The sequence below is a fragment of the Medicago sativa genome, chromosome 6, assembly GCF_051527215.1.
Source record: "Medicago sativa cultivar Bolivia chromosome 6, Bolivia_mono, whole genome shotgun sequence".
Taxonomy (NCBI): domain Eukaryota; kingdom Viridiplantae; phylum Streptophyta; class Magnoliopsida; order Fabales; family Fabaceae; genus Medicago; species Medicago sativa.
In genome coordinates, this window is record NC_140754.1 from 28,456,816 (window position 1) to 28,468,205 (window position 11,390).

Consider the following 11,390-nt stretch of genomic DNA (forward strand, 5'->3'; position numbering starts at 1 on the left):
TCTTCTTCTTCATTGTGTCGTTAAGTTATTTCTCGCTTCAGCTTTGCTGTTTTCCGACGCCACCATCCTCCAGCCACCACCCATGCTCACCACCGACCATAAAATTCATTCATTCACAATCTTCCCTCCATCCCCCCCCCCCCCCCCCCCCCCCCCCCCCCTCCCCTCTCTCTCTCTCTCTCTCTCTTCCCGCTTCTCCTCTCAACGGGTGACGTCGCCGCCGTAATCATGGATTCACCTTCCCACGCCACTGTCATCGGTGTACGTACACGTGCCAAAACCATCACTCATAAATCTCAGCAACAACAACACAAAAACAGCTTGAAGAAGAGCAAGAGAAAGAAGACCCAACTGCTGAAACATGTTATTTTAACCCAAAAGCTGATGCCGATAGCATATTAAGCTGGGAGTTGGATTTTTGTTCTAGACCAATTCTTGATGTTAGAGGAATGAAACTTTGGGAGCTTGTTGTTTGTGATAAATCTCTTTCACTTCAATATACTAAGTATTTTCCTAATAATGTTACTAACAGTATCACTCTCAAGGATTCTATTGTTGCTATTTGTGATGACTTGAATCTACCTGTACCTAGAAAAACATTTGCTTCTTTATATAGCTAGATTGAGGTTATTGTTTTTGTTATTGCTGTTAAATCCTGGTGTTGTTTTTGGATTATTATTTTGTTGGATTTATGATTTTTTTGGTTTTAGAGAGGGAAAGATGAAGATGAATTTAGAAGGAAGAGAGAAAAGATGAATAGATGAAGAGGAGAAAGATGAAGATCAAAACTGTTGCCGCACTTGTTTTAGTCTCCAATTTTCTTCTTTACTAATTTTAATTTTGTCTTTTGTGTTAATTAATCAAATAATCAAATTAACAATAAATTAGCATTAATCATTTTATTAATGTACACTTATTTAATGTGTGGGACCATTGCTACCACATAAACATCCACGTGTCTCTGTTTTTTTGGCCACATCACAAACTCATTGGGGCCCACTTGATGCCACGTTAGCATTCCGTTTGGAAATTAACGGCAGGGACTAAATCTGGTAACGGGAGGAAAATGTAAGGATTTTAAAAACATTTACTTAAATGTAGGGACTATTTATTAAAGGAGGGTAAAATGTAGGGACTAAAAACATATTTAACCCATATATATTTTATGCAAAAGCATCGATAAACTATTAAGAAATCCATTACTAAAATAAATTGCTTGTTGTTGAACATGTCATGTGATTTCGTACGTTATGTCTCTCATACCATATAACAACGCTCTAACGAATAAAACACAACAATATAAGCATATACCAACCAATACAAAGTCAATAATTATTCTTAAAATGTAATGTATAATTTCCTAACTATTGTAATCGATAATTAACAAAATCAATTTCATTTACTAATTTTAAAGAGATGACATTAAAACTTACAATAGGAAGATCCTTGTTGTGTAAATATTCTATAAAATCTAGGAATGTCATTTTTCCCTAAATCAGACAATCTTATATGTGTATTGAGGCTGTTTATTGATAAATTATACAATTCGTCAAACAAGACATTTCATGAAAGTTTTGGAAGACACAGAATTTACACAACAAGGTTGTAGAAGGATTTTCCCGAGTTCCAAAACAAGTTGGAGAAGCAAAACACTCGAAAATAGGTGAAGAAATGCATATTTTGCACCTTAGGCCAAATTGATCAACCCAAGGTGCATTGGACAAAGGGCTCAACTCTCTTTTACATAGACTATAGAACCAAAGTGGAATTTAGAACAATGTATCTAAGGTTTTGATTATAACAATGTATGAAAGAAAAATTAGGAACTCTAACAAGTGTTCAGGCGTGCTGGACCATAAATTTAAATTCTGAATCAGATGTCAACTTGTTGGTTCTGAGACACCAAGCTCTAAACACAAAAGAACACATTTGGTACTCAAGAGAAGCTTTGATGACTTAGATTCTACAGGACCAACTCATAGCTCGTCGAGGCTAGTCTATGCCAATGGACCTCAAATTTTTTGGGGCCTATAATATTTTTATTTTTTTTGTATTTAAGGAACTAGAATAATAGTTATATATGGTTAAAGTGAATCTGATGGAAACATACTCTGATGGAAGCACATTCTGATGGAAATGTCAGTAAATGAACACTCTGAGAGATTCTGACCAGTTTTGTCTTCTTCTGAAGAAACGTCGCTTTCAAGTTCTGATCGTATTGTTTGTCTTCTTCTGACCACGTGCAGAAACAAGCAAAGTGTTTTTAAAGGCAAAGGGAATGAAATGGATCATTCCAAAAGAAGCAAATGATCCATCTAGTAATATTCAACGGAATTATCCATTTGAAGCAAAGTATAGAAACATGATCAAAGCTTCTCATGAAGTTTAAAGCGCTAGCATCTTTCCAAACATTTGCACCTTTATTCTAGCATATTTAACGACCTGAGTGTTTGAAGAACGAAAGAGACTTCGTGAAATTTTACAAATGCTAAAACTCTATCAAATTATATAGCGGACAAACACTTGGAAAAATTCTAACAAACTTTCAATCTTAAAATTTCTTAAGTGTAAGATGTCACTCTATTTATAGCTTTACAATCGACTTAGAAACTAAGCAACATGTGAATGTTTATGGTGGAGAGCAAAAGGTGAATGTTTATGGTGGAGAGCTACTCTATTTATAGCTTTACAATCGACTTAGAAACTAAGCAACTAAAAGGGCAAAACAGTAAAGCTGCAACAGGGTAACTTGGGCATGAAGAAAAAGCAGCAAAAGTGGCTTCTGGAGGTGGCACGGCCGTGCCACATGTTGGCACTGGCCGTGCCAAGCTTCTAACTTGGTGGGAACATATTTTTGTTCCGTATCTTCGTATTTTCGCACTGTATTTGCTCCAGTCCTCTTTCTTTTGCTCCAAGACACCTTCCACCATATATTCGTTCCTAAAATATAATAAAAAGCAATTTGAAGTAAAATATTCAAAAAGGAAATAAATTGCAATAAAATCAAATCAAATCTTTAATAAAACTAAACTAAATAATGCGATAAAATAGACTAATTATTGACTCATCAAACTCCCCCACACTTGAATCTTTGCTTGTCCTCAAGCAAAAGGCAATGGACATAGCAGCAACTAAAAGGATTAATTATGGCAATGCAATTGAAAACACAAGTCTCTTTGAAGGTTTTGTTCCAAGTACACTAATCATAATTTCAAACATTCGTCGTGAACCTATTCAACCCAACATCAAGTCTCTAGTGAGTGTGTGTGTGCAGTCCAACCTTTTTCTTGCTCCTGTATAAGATAGATATTATGAGGAACAAGTTCTATCCTTAATGCTAAAGTAACCGAGAAAAGTCCTTTCTTCATTTCATATAAGAGTGATGGGAATTTAAGTTAAAATTAAATTAACAATTAAGCACAAGGGGCTGCAGATGCTTAGGGGCTATCTATCCTCATAGGAAATCTTTTTGGATGTAATTGTCCTTTCCCCCTAGCATTGATGAATTTATTTTCTTTAAGTTCAAATTAGGGAGTCACCACCACAATTAGGAAGTTAGGGATTGTCCTTTCCCCCACATGTTGGTGCCATTCTCCCGCCCCATTTAACTTTTAACAATTAAAAATATAACATTGAAGCACAATTGATTAATTTCCCACACAAACTTATACTACTTTTACTCTAAAGTGTTATACCCTAATTTTGGACCTAAAAATACTTGTTCAATTCTTCTTTTCTTGCATTATAAGTCATTTGATATGTCTCTGATCAATTGTATCTTTCTCTGCATTTTATTTCAATGTTATTTGCAAAATTCACATAAAAGGGTATTTTAGTCATTTCCTGCATTCAACTCATTTTAATCTTGGAAAATTGTTTGAGTCTTTCCTTGTTTCAATCTCATGTCAAAATTCATTTCAAAAAATATCAGTTAGGTCATTTTTTAGTCAATTTAGCCCCTAGGGGCATTTTAGTCATTTCCTGTGTTAAAATTTCCTTCAGTCTTTTAAAAATTTGGTTGAGTCCTTTCAAATAGTTTGAATAAGTCTTCATTTCAATTCTATGTCAAAATCCATTCTTAAATTGCATTTGAAGTCATTTTGAGTCAATTTTGCCCCTAGGGGCATTTTAGTCTTTTCATGTGTTAAAACCCTGTTTAAATTCTTGAAATTGCCTCTGAGTCTTTTAATTTTGTTTGTATAAGTTCTTGCTTTAATTTCCTGTTAAAAATCCATTTTAAAATTTCATCTGAGTCATTTTTAGTCGTTTTAGGCCTCCAGGGGCATTTTGGTCATTTCACATAAAATTGCTGATTCATTTTAATCTGCTTTGTTGTTTTAATCGTCTCGCTTTACGTTAATTTTCAATTTACTTTTTCGATTCAATTTTAGTGTTAATTTTCATTTTAGTCCGCGCACTTTCGTTATTTACATTTTAATCCCTTTTAAGTTTGTTAGAGTCCAAGTGCCATGTGTCCAAATGTTATTGGTCTTTAAAAGTTTGTTACAAGTCAAGTCCATGTGGCATTTCCTCATTGGTCCAAGCATCCCTTTCATCACCTATAAATAAGTCCAAGTCAAGGTCAAAGTTTCAACTAATCATTTTTACACTAATCATTTTTTTTCACTAATTATTTTCACAAAAAAATCACAAAATTTCTTTCTCTTTTCTCTCTTCTCTTCAACAACCGTAACTAACCTTCAACACCTCCATAACCACCACATCTCCACCATAACCACCTTCAACCACCACTTTCAACCTCCACAACCACCATAACAACCTCCAAAACCACCACAACAACCTCAAACCTCCACAAATTCATCCCCATTTTCACAAACTAATCCAAAAACGAACAAACGAACAAACGACGCTCACGGATTCAGGTCTGAAACGCACACAATCATCATTCATTCACGTGAACATTTCACCGCCAATACCAAACCGAATCCGATACGAAAAACAAGTCAGAAGCGGAAACGTGAAACAGAGAAAATCGAGCAATCAAATCACTAAGTTCCTGCAACAACAACTTCAATTGGATCAGCCTTGCACCGAATCAAACGCAGCGGTAACGGAATTGGTTGGAACAGAATCGTAGTAAGGAAGGTGCAGCAAGCGACGTGAATTTCGAGGCTAGAATCATCGACGAAGGAGAAAGCATCGTAGAGGTAATCACTTTCGTTCTCTTTCTTGTTTCTTGAAAAAATTTCGAATCTAAAATTCCCGATCTAGAGGATTCTATGACTTCTTTGTGAAAAATGTTTTGAGAAAGTAATAGAGGAGGAAGAGAGCTTTAATTTGATGTAAAAAAAATTTAGAAAAAGAGGAGTTTAAAAACTCCGACGCGGTGGTGCCACCGCCGGCCACCGCGTCGGAAAACCTTTGCTTGCCTGAGAAGAAGATGAAGGGGACGGCACTGTATGAGAGAGAAGGGAGCGTGTTTTTAGAAAGAAGAACACAAGTGGAACACGTTTTCCACCAAATAGCAAGCCAAAATCACTTTTATATCATTTCCAATTTTATTTTATTTTTTTTCTTAACCCATGTCCATAACCCATGACCCAAACCGATCCATAACCCATGACCCATCCCTTCTCTCATGTTTGGGCTTGGGCCCTCATGAGTTGTGGATTTCGTTTCTGGGAATTTACTTGCTGTTCGTATACTGCAAACTGATCTTTACACCTCTGCTTGTGTCCAAAACCTCTTGAAAATTTCACAAAATTTCTAATAAGTTTTCTTGTATTTTTTGATGAATTTTGGTGTATCTTGCATGTTAAAATCTTGATCATAACATGTGAAAAATATTTTGATTCTTGATTAAGTGCTTTGTGTCAATTTTAGTTCAAATCTTGATAAAAATTTCTAAGTGTTTTGGAATGTTGATGTGGTCAATTTTTAGCACTTGATACTTGTTCTTTGGAATGTAGTTACATGTTAAAATCTACTTCAAAATAATGTGCGTTTGTTTTGTCATTTTTTGCCACTTTTTGTTAAGACTTTCGTGAAAATTGTGATGTGATCTTGTCCTTGAATTTTGGTGCATAAGTGTGACTTTGAGTATGTCGTTCTTGGAGTGATTTTGTTTCTTGATTTAGCATATGCCTGCTGTTCTTGTTATAAGTCCTTCACCTTGTGAATAATGTGTGTTTCTTGTGATAAATAAAGTGCAAATAGGCTTGAAAATACTATGATCATATTGCATACTAATTTCCCTTGATTTCTCACATCATGATTGAATTAAAACTTTTGAGATGTTACCATTGATGTGAGGATTCTAGGCCTTAGTCTTGCCTTAGAATTTTAGCAATCTTTCAAGTACTATTTCATCATGTTTTTTGATTAAGTTCTTGGTTATCTCTTTGTTAATTTCTAGTCACTTTAATCCTCTTTACTTGTTTCTATCTCTTTTCTATATTTTTGTGCTACTAACCCTTTTCCTTTCATGTTTCATGAGCATATTTCATTCCTCAATTTTAGTTTCATTTCTTGCACTTTAATTTCGTGCCATTTAATTTGTACAAAGACTTAGTGTGTAAAAACTTAGGAATTTTTGTAATATTTTTTTCCTTTATGCAATTTTAATTTCTTGGCAAGGAGCCATAGAATGTATCTAGGGTGTGATGTAAAGGACAATGGACTCTAATGATGTACACCGACACAAGCACCGACACATGCACACACATCACTACATAGTTAGAATATGCATGTTTAGATGTATGCTTAGGATTGTATGTTTAGATGAATGCCTAGGACTTATACTTAGAAAAAACCAATTTTCCAAACAAACATGAACAAATTTCACTCAAACTATTTTCCAAATAAACCTTGGGATCCAATATCCCATTGATTTTCCCTTTTCATTTTCTTAATCAAATTTCAATAAAAATAATCAAACTTTGACCTCTTTTGCAATTCACTAATTCAACCTCATTATTTCCTAATCTCATGCCCTTGAGGCCTCTTTCTCTCATTCTTCAAGATTCCCATTTTCAAACTTAAAATCAACCAACAAAAACAAAAAACATTTTTGAAAGAGAACTACGGTGGATTTGATCCCTTAAACGGGTACGTAGGCAAGGAACAAAATTCCTTCAATTCAAATAAAATAAAAATCCAAAAACATTCTTCTCCCTCCAATTCTTCATTTAGTAACTTTTAGGTGTAAATAACATTTTCAAATAGCATTTAAAAATAAAGCGCGCGCGTAGAAATTAAAGACGGTTCCTATAGGTTACTATAGTCGTTATGGGTGCCTAACACCTTCCCGTAGCGAAAACAACTCCCGGACCTCGATTCTCAAGGGTTTTGCTTACTTTTTCCCTTCCCAAGAAAAAATAAGATATCACCGGTTTAAAAGGTTCAAACGTAATCAATGTTTGACACCCGAAAACCAAGATAAAACAGCTGGCGACTTCACTGGGGAGATTCGAGAGTTACGCCTAGTCTTTACTTCCACGCTTGCGCTTGTATTTTTTACTTGCTTCTTTTACTTGCTTTCCTATGTGAATAAATGTTTAATTTCTTGCAAACGTGTGGGGTGAGAATATCAAAAGTCCTGCACCCGGGCTGAGTGAACTTAGGATTTAGGAGGGATATAATCGACAATTCATTCCGGGGGTTGCCTCGTGTTTTGGATTATGCGATCAATCCCACATAGCTGAGGCATTTTGGGGGTGATGTTGTCGGCGCGGGTTGTCGCGTTTAGGCACTTTACTTCTAATTGTTCTATGACGCTATGAACCGTAGATAACCAAACCCATCCATGGCCATTTTCTAGGACGTAGTGCGGAGGCTAAACCGAGTGTCGTCTCGAGTTTTAGTCGTCACGCGATACTACACTCAAGTTAGACCTTCTTATGTATAATCATGGCGCGAGTGTTGTCTCGTGGCACCATGAGATACGTCGGAGAGGTTGCAACTTGGGAACCTTTTTAGAACCCGGTTACTATTATCCTAAAACCCTAGTTTCACCGGACACCGTGTCCACCCATGACTCCTCGACTTTGAACTTCAAACCCACCATGTTTTCTCCGAACTTGAACATAATCATGCATTCATGCATACATGCATACATGCATAAACCTTTTGTCATGCATTGTTATCGAAGGGCTTAGACAAGTTGAATTTGTAAACATTGTAGGCATGAAGATGACTAAGTCCTACAAATTCAAGGAAGTGGATTTGGCTAGTTTGAGAGATTTGGCACTCAAGATTGAGGATCCGACCGGTTTCCGACGCCGTTACGGGGCTTTACTTCCTATTCTTCATACTAATGTGGATGAGAAGCTTGTGCACACTCTAGTGCAATTCTATGATCCGGAGTATCGGTGCTTCACTTTTCCAGACTTTCAGTTGGTGCCTACTCTAGAGGCTTATTCTTCCTTGACAGATCTATCTATTGCTAAGGGGATACCTTTCTCAGGACCTGAAAATCCTCTTCCTCCATTGGTTATTGCTAAGGATCTCTATCTCAAGACCACCGATGTCTCCAAGAATCTTGTCACTAAGGCACATATCCAAGGGTTCACTTCAGAGTATCTTCTTGGGAAGGCCAACCTCAATACCACTTGTCAGGACACTCTTGAGGCTATTCTTGCACTTCTCATCTATGGGCTTATTCTCTTTCCGAATCTTGATGGCTTCGTAGACATGAATGCCATTATGATCTTCCACTCCAAGAATCCGGTTCCTACTTTGCTAGCTGACACATACCATGCTATTCACGATCGTTCCAGCAAAGGTCGTGGATACATTCTTTGTTGTGTGCCTCTCCTCTATAGGTGGTTTATTTCGCACCTTCCGCAGTCTTTCCACGACAATCCGAGGAATTGGTCTATTTCACAGAGGATTATGGCTCTCACTCCTAATGAAGTGGTTTGGCTCACTCCCGCTTCTAGGGTCAAGGAAATCATCTTCGGTGGTGGAAAGTTTCTTAATGTACCTCTTCTTGGTACCCGGGGTGGAATCAACTATAACCCGGAGCTTGCTTTGCGACAATTTGGTTTCCCGATGAAAGATAAACCCATCAATCTTGCTACAGCTCCTTACTTCTTTCACTACTCCAATGCTCCCACCGGAATTAGAGAAGATTTCATGCATGCTTGGTCTAAGCTCCGAAAGAAAGAGGTAAAGCATATGGGTGTGAGGTCCGGTATCGCTCATGAGGCCTATACACAGTGGGTGATAAACCGAGCTGAGGAGGCTGGTACGCCTTACCCCTCTATGAGATATGTGTTTGCAACTGTTCCTACCATGCCTTTGCCTCTACTCCCACCTACCCAGGAGATGTATCAGGAGCATCTAGCTATGGAGAGTCGGGAGAAGCATCAGTGGAGAGCTAGATACTATGAGGCTGAGAACTTGATCATGACCTTGGATGGAAAGGGTGAGCAGCAGACTCATGAGGTCTTGACACTGAAGAAAGAGCTAGCTAAGGCTAAGAGAGAGATTGAAGAGAAAGATATACTGCTTATGAGGGACTCCAAGAGAGCTAGGGGGGCCCGTGACTTCTATGCACGATACTGCGACTATGAGTCCGACTCTGAGGACGATGCTTCCACTTCCTATGCTTGAGGATTTCCATTTCCTGTTTGTTATTTCCATTTGTTTACGTTGAAATTGTCTTGTAAAACTATATGTTGGTTGTTTGTTTCCCGTTTATGTCAATGGTTGTTTAGTAATGTTTACGAGTTTATAATTTGTCTAAAACCCTTCGATAACGTAAAAAGAGTCTTTTTTGCATGCATTTACACATTTCATGCATCATATGCATTCATTGACCACAAAGAACTTCTCTCGTGCTCATTGCCTCCTGGTTTTGTCCGCGACAGTCTGAAAAGTGGCTCGTGTTCGCAAAGTCTACCAACCAGATAGAATTCATCAGACAAGATTTCACAAGAGAAGGATAATGGCTAACTTTGAAGAAGAAAATGCTCTGCTCCGGGCCGAATTGGCTGCTATGAAAGAAGATCTGGCTAAGGCTCATGACGCTATGTCCACCATGATGGCTGCACAGGAACAACCAGCCACTTCTATTCCAGTTACTGCTGAGGTGATTCCCTCTATCCCACTGTCTACTGTGGCTACTGATGCTCGTTTTGTTATGCCCAACGGCCGTCCTTATGGCCTCCCACCATTCTATTCTCCTAATACTGCTGCTGGTGTCTCTGGTTTTGCTGGTCAAGGACAGATTCCTGTGTCTACTGCTATGCCTCAGGTGACTACCGTTGTTACCGACCCTATTGTACACACTGTGCAACAGGTGATTGATGTTGATACTCCGCGTGGACAAGATCCCGCGATGGAAGCTATGAAAAGACAGTTGAAGGAGTTGGCTGGAGAACTCCGTGAAGTCAAGGCTAGCCGGGGAAGCAATGGTGCTCCTACTAAGGCTCGTGATCTATGCTTGGTATCCCGATTCGAGGTTCCTAAGAAATTCAAAGAGCCAGAATTTGACAAGTACAATGGGACTTCTTGCCCACACAACCATGTTATCCGGTATGTACGAAAGATGGCTAACTACGCCGACAATGATGCACTGATGATCCACTGCTTTCAGAGTAGCTTGACAGATGATGCAGCAGATTGGTACACTAGTCTGAGCAAAGATAACATCCATACCTTTGAGGAACTTGCTGCTGCTTTCGAAGGTCAATATGAATTCAATACCCGCCTAAGGCCAAACAGGGACTCTCTTAAAGCCCTATCTCAGAAATCAGATGAAACCTTCCGAGAATACGCCCAAAGGTGGAGAGGGGCAGCTGCCCGGGTTTCTCCTCGACTTGATGAGGAAGAGTTGACACAGACATTCCTGAAGACTCTGAAGAAGGAATACAAGGAGAGAATGATAGTCTCTGCCCCGAACAACTTCTCTGATATGGTTACAATGGGAACTCGTCTAGAAGAGGCTGTCCGCGATGGTATTATTGTCCTTGAGAAGGGCGAATCCTCAAACAGTGCACCAAAGAAGTACGGTAACGGACATCACAAGAGGAAAGAATCTGACGTAGGGATGGTGTCTGGTAACCCATCTGCAGCTGCTACACAATTACCCCTGCCTTATCACTACATGCAATACTCTCAACATCCTTTCTTCCCACCATTCTATCAGCAATATCCTCTACCACCGGGTCAACCACCAATGCCCGTCAATGCTATCCCCCAGCAAGTACAACAACAGCCTCCTGCTCAACAGCAACGGCAGCAACAACAGGGTCCCCGACCCAAACCTTCTTTTCCAACAATACCAATGCTTTATGGTGAGCTGCTCCCAACTCTACTTGCTAAGGGACACTGCGTCACTAGACCAGGCAGGCCTCCGCCTAATCCATTGCCTCCCAGGTTCCGTCAGGACCTAACATGTGAATTCCATCAGGGTGCTCAAGGCC